This window comes from Echinops telfairi, unplaced genomic scaffold (assembly GCF_000313985.2).
Source record: "Echinops telfairi isolate 266 unplaced genomic scaffold, ASM31398v2 ScPeMD7_14;HRSCAF=57, whole genome shotgun sequence".
NCBI lineage: Eukaryota > Metazoa > Chordata > Mammalia > Afrosoricida > Tenrecidae > Echinops > Echinops telfairi.
The window spans coordinates 9,546,323-9,558,360 of NW_022103911.1; positions in this window are offsets into that span (position 1 = coordinate 9,546,323).

Genomic DNA, 12,038 nt, shown 5'->3' on the forward strand with positions numbered 1-12,038 from the left:
GATAAACTCCACAAGAAACAGAGAAGAATGGACAAATGACAACTTCAAATGATAACTGACACAGAATGTTTGCTTGCAAAAAGCCTGGAAACTGGAAGTATCTTCCTAGCACCTACCACTCACTCCATGCCCCACTTCCAAGAGCCTGGGCCACTGGCAGAAGGATTGCCTTGAGGGATGGCCCATCCTGTGCCAGGGCTCAGGACTAGGGAGCCTTGAGAGAAAGGACCTTAATCTCCAGATGACTCCCAAAGAAGCATCATCATTGAAGGATTGGAGCCGAGGGCAATCCTGGATTTCACAGGTAGGATTATTCATTTCCTTGTGGAAAGTAGGTCTGTCTACTCTTTACTGAACTATTTTTCTAGATCTCATTTTCCCAGATCTCTTTTTCCCAGTCCATGATTGCTGCTGGAGTAGATTATATTCAGTGATTCACAGCTTTACCCCACTGCTTATGAGGCTTCATGTATTCTCCCACCATTTTTTGGTAAGACGAGTATACCCCACCCCATTATTAGGGCGAGGTGCTCTTCAGAATTCTAAAGAGAGGATACTTTTTCAATTGGAACCCAAGCTTCTCATCCGCCTTCTGGTGGCCCATTCAGTTCACATTGCATTACAGTACTTCCAGACCGTGAGCTGTCTTCTGTCATTCAACCATGAAGTTTAGTCAGCTAGGTTGCCTGGCAAAGCATGGACAGCATATCTGGTTGAGATAAAACTGGTAAAAACCATTACATTTTATGCATAGAAGGATGACCAGGCATTTAGTCTTTCATATCTAAATTTCTCCATCATGGGATATGAGACCCATGTGACTCATCTACTCTCATCATTAAAAGAACCCAGGAAAATAGGCTAATCCAAGAAACAAGTATCATAAACTATGGGATTATTCTCATACACCTGATAGTTCATGGCAGAGCTGACCTGGACTGTGTTACCACAAAGTTTAGGGATTGGTCTTCTTCTTCTTTTTTTTTTTTTGCAAGCATTGGCCAAGGACCTCCAATACCTGGTCCTTGGAGAGGTGGACCAGATAGTTAATGATGTGCACATCCACAAAGGAAACAGCCCTCCTCCACATAACCACCACACTTAAATTTCTTTGCTAATTGAGGACACAACGTTTCTGGAGACAAGGCTCAACTTGTCTCCAAAGGGATGAAGTACTTATGCCTACATTTAACAGAACAGAAGCTACAGTTCATTGACTCCCCCCTTCTATTAAATTACAGCTTTGAGCCTTTCTAAAACTTGCAGCAGCTTACTGCCAGTTTTGGATTCTAAGATAGGTGAAAATATCAAGGTCTTTATACCAAGTTCTGATGGGCAGGACAGATAAAGAACTCTTCAATAGGGAGCAAAGGCAACAGAGAGGATTTTCACAGCTCAAGGAAGCTCTCACCAGAGCGCCAGGTCTTGCGTTACTTGCCCCAGATAAATCATTCCAGCTGAATGTTACTGAAAAGCAGGGAGTCAAACCCAAACTCTGGTACAAGAAATGAGGTCAACAAAGTGTCCCACAGGATACTTACCAAAACCCCAGGTACTGGGGCAAAGGGTGGCCACACTGGGTGAAGACAGTAGCTACAATGGCATACCTGATAGAAGAAGCTATCAAATTATCTGGGTGCCAGATACTTTCCCCGTATGATTTTTACCAAATTGCCTCTTTATTAGAAATGAAAGGGGCTTACTGGCTCACAAACACCAAAGATAACAAGAGACTCTGATAGAAAAGTGACAAGTGGTTATCAAAAATGTCACACTCTCCACCCTACCACCCTGTTGTCTGCTCCCCCAGAAACAGACATTTATGATGAAAAATCATGGAGGAAATGTACGGCAGCTGAAGAGATCTAAAGTTTTCTGAGGAAAGTATTGCTACTTTCATTGCCCTAAATCTTCAAGTCTAGGGCCCTCCCCACCAGAACCTTTACTCAGTACTTATAGCCCTAACCAGAGCCTTCAAAAGAAGACAAGGACTCTTCCTTATGATATATACCGATTCAAAATTCTTTCGTAGTGCTGTATGTGACTGTCCCATATGGAAAGAATGGGAAAACTGAGCCATCCAAGACAATCCTGCAAAGTAAGGGCCACAAATCCACAGGATTTGCACACCTCTCAAAATAGCAGTAGTGAACTGCAAAGGTCATCAAAAGAAAAGACAAGGTCCCATTTGTTAAGAGGATGGTTGATAGGCTGCCTGGGAAACAGCTCCCTTGGAGTTTGAGGGCCCACTAGTCCGCTCCTTCATGACTGGACACATTGAGCCATTTCACACGATGGGGAAAGTTGAAGAGCAGAACAGCAGATAGTCTGAGGGAATGAAAGACATTGCTCTGATTCAATGAGATCACTCACCTGCCACAAGCATCCTAAATGACTCATTCCGCTTGAGGAAAAATAACGTATCACAAATATTCAGGGATCTATTTTAAGGAAAATAACTGTACAAGAGCATTTGCTAAGTCTTTTGGAATTGCCCTCTTTGTGCTATCACCCACTCACAAGGAGTCAGAAGATATCCTGCATTATTCCATGTGTTAGTCTGGGTGAACTAGGGAAACAAACCCACAGATACTCATATGTATAAGAGAGAGTTTTATATAAAGGATTAAGTGTACATTTAGAGAGCATCCCAAGCCCATAAGTCCAACATTTGCTCATATGTCCAACAGCAATCTACAAAGCCCTTCTCAATATCACAAAACACACGCAATGACACCGCCTGCAGGAGGAAAGCTGAATCAGTGAGCATGTAAGCATCTCAGCGCTGGCAGGGGTCTCCCCACGTCTGCTCCAGCACCCAGGGCTGCATCAAGGTAGGTTGATGTGGCTTCTCCTCAGGGATGTTTTGCTGGATGTGAGCCTTGCCAGCTGAAGGAGGGAACTGGCTAAGGCAGCTGCATCCTGGTCCGACCATCAGAAAGCAAGGACCTGAGAACTAGAAAGGCGAGGCTCCCCGAGCCATTTATCCCTCAGCCCTTCAATTTATTTCACATGTGTTTATCAGCCAGGTTGGCACAATAAACCTTAACTATTTCATTCTAGCTGGCCCAACATAGAGGAAGTTATCCTAGTGAAGGCAAACAAGTATATTTTACCCAAATTTTGCCTTTTCTGTTACAGAAATGTCTTATCCTTATACAAATCTTTTAAATATGTATAATTTTATTGGGAGCTCTTATGTCTCTTAGAACAATTCATACATCAATTGTATCGAGCACATGTATACATATGTTACTATCATCATTTTCATTTTTTTTTCTACTGGAGCTCTTGGTATCAGCTCCACTTTTTATGCTCCCTTCCCCATCCTCCCACTCTTGTGCCCCCTTGATAAATTGTAAATTATTTTTAATGTCATATCTTACACCATCTGCTGTCTCTCTTCACCCATGCTTCTGTTGTTTGTCCCAAGGGGTGTGGGGACAGTTATACATTGGTCATTGAGATCGGTTCTCATGTTGTCTACCTTGTGCCCCCCCCCCACTTTCCCCCTACCTTCATGGTATCTCTACTCCCATCACTATTCCTGAGGGGTTTATCTGTCCTGGATTCCGAGTGTCAAGAGCTCTTATCTGTACCAGTGTACATGCTTCAATTTAGGCAGATTTGCAAGGTAGAACTGAGGTCATGATAATGTGGGCAGAGGAGGGAGCATTAAAGAACTAGAGGAATCTTGTATGTTTCATTGGTGCTATACTGCACTCTGGCTGGCTCATCCCTTTCTTGTGATCTTTTCAATGAGGAAATGTCCAATTGTCTACAGATGGGCTTTAGGTCTCCACTCCTACCCCCATCATTCACATTGATATGATTTTTTGTTTGGGATATTCTGATGCTTGATACCTTATCTTGTCAACACATCATGATCGCACAGGCTGGTGTACTTCTTTTATGTGTCTTTGTTGCTTCCCTGCTAGATGGCCACTTGTTTAACTTCAATTCTTTAAGAACTGAGGCTCTGTATAACTGGGCACCATCTGCTTCCTTCACAATATTTGCTTAAGCACCCATTTTGATTTCAGTGATCATGTCAGGAAGGTGAGCATCACAGAATACCAGGTTCATTATATATTAATATACTTACATATATGTCTATATTCATAACTCTGTACATTTCTTTCACCTCCTACTTCTTTCCTCTATTTTATTTTACTTTCCTACTGTCCCATTATTATGTTTGGCAGTCATTCGGCTATCAGTAATTCCTCTCGGCTACATTGCACTTGATCAAACCCCACCAGACATTCGACACCCTCTTCATAGATTTTAGATCTCCTGTTGTTCCCTTATCCCTGGGATTGTTGGATACCCGCTCCCTTTCTCCCGCATCCTCCTCTTCCCTGTGCTCCTGGAATTGTTGGTCCTGTTGTTTTCTCTTTGGGATTGTTTATCTTGCCTATCTTATATAGATAGATATGAAACAGAAGTAAAAAGAAAAACAAAATTTTTAAAGGGCTTATAAATACTTCCAGGTCTATCTGCAGACTCTTAAGAATGTATTCTTATTGAGTCTGATGATGTGCCAAGCCCTGCCCTCTAAGTCTAAAGTCAATTTTCGGGATTCCTGGGTGACTTTATTACTTTGCTCCCCTTTCTGCTCTATTGTTCCCTTCATGTTTCTCTCTAATGTGGGGTAGGAAGGGGGAAGAGTCAGACTGGGCAGAATTCCTGCACTTTGTCTCTAGTGCTGCCCCTTGCAATGTTGTGGGTCAGAGAGGGGATATCATGTCTCAGGGTAGGGACAGCCCTGTGATCTCTGTGCCTTGGCTGCCCTGAGCAGGAGCAGAGTGTCGTCCTCTGGGCTTAGAGGGCCAGGATGTGGTCTCTTCCTCTTTCTCTCTCTCCCCCGCACCTCCTTAGTTTGGTCCTTTGTGGTCTAGACAGACTTACCACTCTCCCTGAGTTGTATCTTCATTTCTTTCCTCTGTAGTGCAATCTTCTGGGGAGGGGGTTGAAATAGCTGGGATTGGAACCAGCCTTGTAGACCTCTCTGTTAATTTATTGATTCATGCTGGTATGCTGCCTTCGAGGCTTGGCATACCCAGTGGGGTCTGATACCTCTCTCCCTTTCCCATGGAGACACAAAAAATACCCTCCCTGTGGACGCGTTAGTTACCTGTTCCCCCACTATCCACATCCTCTTTTTTTCCCCCTTTTCCCCTCCTTTTTGGTTGGTTGCCATATGCATCCCTGGGTTGGGTCTGAGCCCTGCCAGAGTTTCTGGGCCTGGCCAAGGAATTTACACATTTAGTGGCTTTTACCCTAGGTCCTCTGAGCTTTTTAAGTTTATCTCAGTGCACTCATGTTGAACTTGTTTTGTGCTTCACTTACTTTGCTTAGTATAATTTCTTCAACTCTTCCCATGTGAGGAAGTGCTTCATGTGTTCATCACGGCTTTTTAGGGATGTGTAGTACTCCATTGTGAATCTTTGCAAATGTCCTTTGGGGCATTTCCTACACAGACAGAAAAGTCCCAGGAGGCAACTAAGCTTTTATATCAAGAGTTAATTTCCAGATTTGTCCTGCTCAGATCACTCCAGAATGATAATGGCCCTGTATTTACACCCATTTTAGCTAGAAAGTCAGTCAAGCCTTAGGTATTACAGGGCACCTTCACACTGCTTGGAGACCACAATCCTACGCCAAGGGTGGATGAGCTAACCTAACCTTAAACTTACTACTATGCCAAGAGACATATCTATCTTGCATAAAAGCACTTCCTATAGCCTTACTGAGGATGAGGGTGATTCCCACTAACTGTTTCAGTCTAACTCTCTTTGAAATCTTGTACAGTAGGCCCTTCTGGTCCCCCACTCAGGGGATTGATGAAACTCACAAAATGGTTTGGATTTCACTTCCTTAGCTAAGTATCAAAGGATGCTACAGGAAGCTGGGACACAGACACCCTCATGCCCTGCCCCTCCTTTATATGAACTTGGAACCCCATTCCCCATAAAAATATGGAAGGATGAGTCACCCAGATCCCAATTAAGACTAGAGTAGAAGGTCCCTTTACTCTTTTACTTGCTACCTGAACAGCAAAGGAAGCTCCTGGAATGCCTACCCAGATTGTTCATGCCCATATCAATGCTTATGTTTACACAGGCACAGGCAATCCAGAGGAAAAGGTCATCTCAGCAGATTACGCTGAATCAAAATGCACCTTGGCCTAGACCAGTGAACTATTTGAGGGGCTAAAGTATGTTTAAAAAAAACAAAGCATTCCTTCCATGTGGGGGTTAGGGTGTCCCCAACACTCAAAGAGGTCCTTGGGAGTAAATTTAGGCTTGTGGAAAATAAGACAGGACAGCAGGGCACAGGGGATCCTCGTCCCTATGTCAGGACTGAGAAAATGAATGTATTTTGCAATGGAGATATATAATGGGGCTTAGAGATCTTTCAAAATGCATTCACATCATTCAGCAAATGTGTTACTGAATGGGTAATATCAATAAATAATTTAAAAAATCAATAAATATTGATCAAAAAATATTGATAAAAAATCAAAAAAATCAATCAATGGGTAATATCATAAATGGGCAACGTAATAAGCAAGCAATGAGGTGAGTCACCATCTTGACCTAGTGATAGTTGATCTTGAACTAGCCCAGGGGGGTAGTTGAGCCTTCCCCAGAGGGAGTAATCTCTGATTAGTATCAGCAAGAGATGTCAAACAGAGTTTGCTACATTTTATGGTGCATTGGCTCTAGAACCGGATTGTTCTTCTCTTTAGATAACCTTCAGACATGGTGAAATATCCAGACACAGGGATGATTCATCTATTATGGTGGTTCCTTTGCCACTTATCCTTGATGGAGGGCTAGAGTGTGGGGGGGAGTAGGGAGGAATGCATTATTCATCCTGGGGAACTTGTATTTAAAAACATTTGTATCTCAGACCAATGGAGACCTTTCTCAAAATAAGGCTAGTTTTCCGTGTCTGTGGTTGCGAGTATAAAAATAGGTCAAATACTTTCTACTAATTACCACACTTCAACAACCACCTAGAACGTCTCTCTGTCTCCCCATTTCTGATCTGGAAGGTCCTCCATTGTAAAATGAAAATTCTTTTTTTCCCCTTGATAATAGGATTGTGAGCTTTTAGCTGTATATAACTAAATTTATTTCCTCTTGTCTAACTGGTGTTAAGGTCCAAGTGGTCATAAAAATTGGATATTGCACCCTTCCCTTGAGAGCTTCCTTTGTTCCCAAAGGACTGTCAAGTAACATTAACTCCTTTGATCCCACCAGAAGGCAATTATGACCTCATCAGTGGTCTACCCTTCCCTTGAACAGATGGAAGGAGAGTGGGACAAAAGTACCTGGTTCCTCAGCTTAGCAGGGAGTAGTTGCAGAAGAAAATGCACCAGTCCAATCCCCAAAATGAACTTTAGTCCCAGGCTCTTGAATGGGACAAAGTTAGATACTTAGATAGTTTAGATGGCAGAAAGCAAACCTGAAATTGATAATGGCCAACCTCAAAGAAACAGGCCAATAATGTCTAGAAATTGACCAGCAAAATGACCCCAAGGAAGCTTGCCAAATACTAATCTAGAAAATGACAAGCAAAGCAATCACAATGACTCTAACTGATGTTGGGGCACAACGCAAAATGACAAGAAACAACTGCAACAATGTACTACTAATCAAAACATGGAAGTATGCAGTGAGAAAAATTGAAAGACATTAAAAATTAAGTGAAACACATAAAGATCAATATTCTAAGAGTTACTGAGCTGAAATGGACAGCCATTTTCAATTAGAAAATCACATGACATTCATTGGTAGGAATGACTGAATCAAAAGAATGGCTTGCATTCATCAGTGAAAAGGAAATTTCAAGATCTATCTTAAAGTACAATGCTGTTTGTGATACGATAATGTCTATCAAGTTACAAATAAATCAAATAATTATTCAAATTTACCCACCAAACACTAAAGGCAATTGTGAAGAAATTAAAGATTTTCACCAATGTCTGCAGTCTGAAATTGATCAAACATGCAAGTAAGATGCATTCATAATTACTGGTGATTGGAATGCAAAAGTTAGAAATGGAGAGAAAGGAATAGTAGATGGAATTTATGGTCTTGGTGATAGAAATAAATATGGAAATTGCATGACAGAATTTTGCCATAATCAATATCTTGGTTCTTAGCAAATACCTTTTTTAAAAAATAGTACAAATGGAACCATATATGTGGATTCTCTACATGAAATACACAGAAATCAAATGGACTCTATTTGTGTAAAGAGAAGATGCAGAAGTTCAATACAGAAGCCAAAACCAGACTAGGGGCCAAAATTAGAACAGATTATCAGTTGTGCATATGTAAGTTCAGGTTGAAGCTGAAGAAAATGAAATTAAGTTCATAAGGGTCAAAAAGTTATTCAGAGTCTATCCCATCTGAATTTCTAGAAAATCTGAAGAAGAGATTTGCTGCATTAACACCAATGACAGAAGCCCTAATAAGCTTTGAACTGACATAAAGATCATCCTACATGAAGAAAGCTGTCTCGTTATAAAGTCAAGAAAGAAAGAAAAGATTAAAGTGGATATCACAAGAGACTCAGAAACTTGCTTTTACTCATATAATAGCTAAGGTAAATGGAAAAAAAAATTATGACGTTAAAGAGTTGAATAGAAAATTTCAAAAGGCAACTCTAGAATACAAAGTATGATGAAATATTCCCAGACTTAGAGTTCGAAAACCCAAAAGGAAGAACATATTCATCTGAAACGCAAAGAACTCAAGAAATAATTCAAGTCTCATATAGCAATATTGAAAGATTTTTAGGATGAAATAATGAATGATGCAAGAAGCATCAAAAGAAGGTGGAAAAAACACAGTTACTGTATCAAAAAGAACTAGTAGTAAAACTGTCCAAAGAAAAGTGATGGAACCAAATGCTCTAATTACAGAACATCATTAATATCATATGCAAGTACAATTTTGCTGAATCTCACCCAAAAGTGATTGCAGCAGTACATTGACAGGGAACTACCAGAGATTAAGGCCATATTGAGAAAAGGCATGGAACAAGGTATATTGTTGTTGACATCAGATGTGTCTTGGCTAAAAGCAGGGTACACCCACAGGGTATTTCCTCGTGTTTCATTGACTGTGTAGAGGCATTAGACTATGTGGACCATAAAAATTATGGATAGCTTTGAGAAGAAAGGGAATTCCACACACCTAATGGTGCTCATGTGGAATCTGTAAATGGATCAGTAGGCAGTTGTATGACATACTGAATGGTTTAAAATTAGGAAGATGTACATCGGGGTTGTAACTTCTCATCATAATCATTCAATATGTATCCTGGCCAAAAATTAGAAAGGTGTATTTTATGAAAGAGACTGTTATCAGCATTGGAAGAAGGCTTATTAACAGCGTGCAATAAATAGATGATATAGCCTTGTTTGCTGAAAGTGAGGAGGAAGTGCAGCACTTGAGAATGAATAGCCAGGATGGAAGATTTCAGTATGGATTACAACTCAAGGTACAGAAGATAAAAGTCCTCACAACTGGTACCATCATGGTAACTGGAGAAAAGATTGAAGTTTTGAAGGATTTCATCTTGTTTGGATCCACGATTAATGCTCAAGGAAGCAACTGTAAGGAATCAAAAGACTTATTGAACTGAGTAAATCTAAAGCATAAGACCTCTATAAATTGTTGGAAAGCACAGTGAGTACTAAGGTCCTCCTAAACCGAGACATGGTATTTTATATCAGCTCATATGCAGGCAAAAGTTGGACATAAGGAAGAGTGAAGGAAGAATAGATGCATTTAAACTACGGCGTTGACAAGGAATCTTGACAGTACCCTGGACCGCCACCACCAGGCTGTCCGTTTGTCGTACTGTGGTGACTTGTGTGTTGTTATGATGCTGGAAGTTATGTCACGGGTATTTCCAATGCCAACAGGGCCACTCACGATGAACACGTTTCAGCAGAGCTTCCAGGCCAATAACAAATAACAAATAAGGAATTGGCTCCCGCTTCAGAAGAAGAAACTGCTGGAAAGATTATGCAGCTTCAAAGCATGGGCTCAAATATAGAAACAATTGTGAGGATGGCACAGGACTGGGCGTACTTTGTTCTGTTGCAGAGAGGTTCACTCTGGGTTGGGCTCATTTGATAGCACACAAAATAACAGCAACAGCCAACAACATGCACTGACAAAGAGTAAATCAATTTGTTTTGGAAAAAAGTGTGGTTCGAGTGTTCCTTAAAGGCAAAGACGGAGAGACTCTGTGTCATGTACTTCGGACACATTATCAGGAGAGACCAGGACCTGGAAAAAGATGTCATGCTTGGTAAAATGGAGGGGCAGCGAAAAAGAAGAAGTCCTTTAAGAAACTGATTTGACACAGTGACTGCATAGATGGGCCTAAGCATAAGAATACTTGTGAAGATGGTGCGGGCCTGAGTGATGTTTACTTTTGCTGTGCATAGGACAGCTATGAGTCTTAACGGACCCAATTGCACCTACCAACAACATGCTGTGGTGCATGTTGTGTCTCTTGGTTGAATTCTGTCTTCAAAGAAGATAAAAACTGAGGATTAGAACAGTTTAGGCATAACTATAACAAAAATCTCTACTCGAAAGAACTTTTCCTTGAATTGGTGAAAATATGAATGCTCTAAACTTTTGTATAGATCAAAGAAAATACTCATTGAAATACACTCTTAATTTTTGAGTTCAACATTTTAGCAACATAATTGATAACTTGAAAAGTATTTGAAACTAGACTAAGGAAGATGCTGAGTCACCAAAATCAAAATTACAACAATAAAGGGATTTTATATATCTGTCTTTCTGATATAAAAAGGCTTGGCATTTTTTACACTTACTATTCAAAAGAACATTTTCAAAAAGAAAATGGGATAAATAAAGCTAAGGATAATGATACTAAGATAGACCACATTTTAAAATCAAATGTCAGAACTTGAATTTAATTCCAAATTTGTTGAAACTAAAATGTCCTTGCCATTTTCAGGATACTATCACATTTCTATAGGAAAAAAATCTATAAAAGAAAATATCAGGTTATTTTTATTAGCTATAGGAAGGCAAATGGAATCCTTTAATCTTAAAATGAAGGCAAATTTGGGGTCCACATTAAAAACTGTGAAATGGAAAAATACTTTGGCAATTAAAAAACAGAACAGATAATGTAAAAAAAATCTTGGGGAAAATGAAAACAAAATTTTCAGAGTTGATTAAATCAGTTGGCATCAACATCGTTTCAAAACTATATCCATGAAACAATTTTCTAGAATAAAATAATGGGCACGCATAATGTATGTCAAGGTTGTTTCAGTGGTTAAAGTTCTTGGTTGCTGGAAAGATCGACAGTTCAAACTCACCAGCTCTTCCACCGGAGAAAGACAAGTTTTCTACTTCTGTAAAACCTTGGAAAGCATGTCGGGCAGAATATACCCTGGTGTGATTTGCATACATAGGTGCATAAAAGCAAAATAATACACGTTTGATCAAATTCCATTATCTTATGAATTTCATAAACTAATTTTAAAGAAAATAGTTGGGAAGATCTTTGGATTTATGGGGAAATAATGAATTGAAATTTGCCCTCATTGGGGGAATCATTAATAGCCTTCTCTGCAGGCCAGTGATGTTAACATACATTTTCTCTTATAAATAGCATGGTCTTTTGGATTTGAGAAAATCAATACCATTATACTTCTTGGTAAGAAAGAGATAGACTTTTTAACTTTTGTTGCACTGTCTTGTAAAATCTCATTCTCATGACATACCATATGATTTGGTTGGTAATAGATAAATAGAAGCTGTTGATTTTGCTTTAGCACTTTTTGAAGTTTTATAATTTAAATTATTTGTTTTCCAAGTTTTCAAACTAAATTGACTTTATGTAAAGACTTTTCATGTGTAATATTTAGTCTTGATGTATATATTGTCTATAAGAGAAAGTTTTATTTTTAAAAATTTTATTGGGGCTCATACAACTCTTATCACAATCCACACACACAT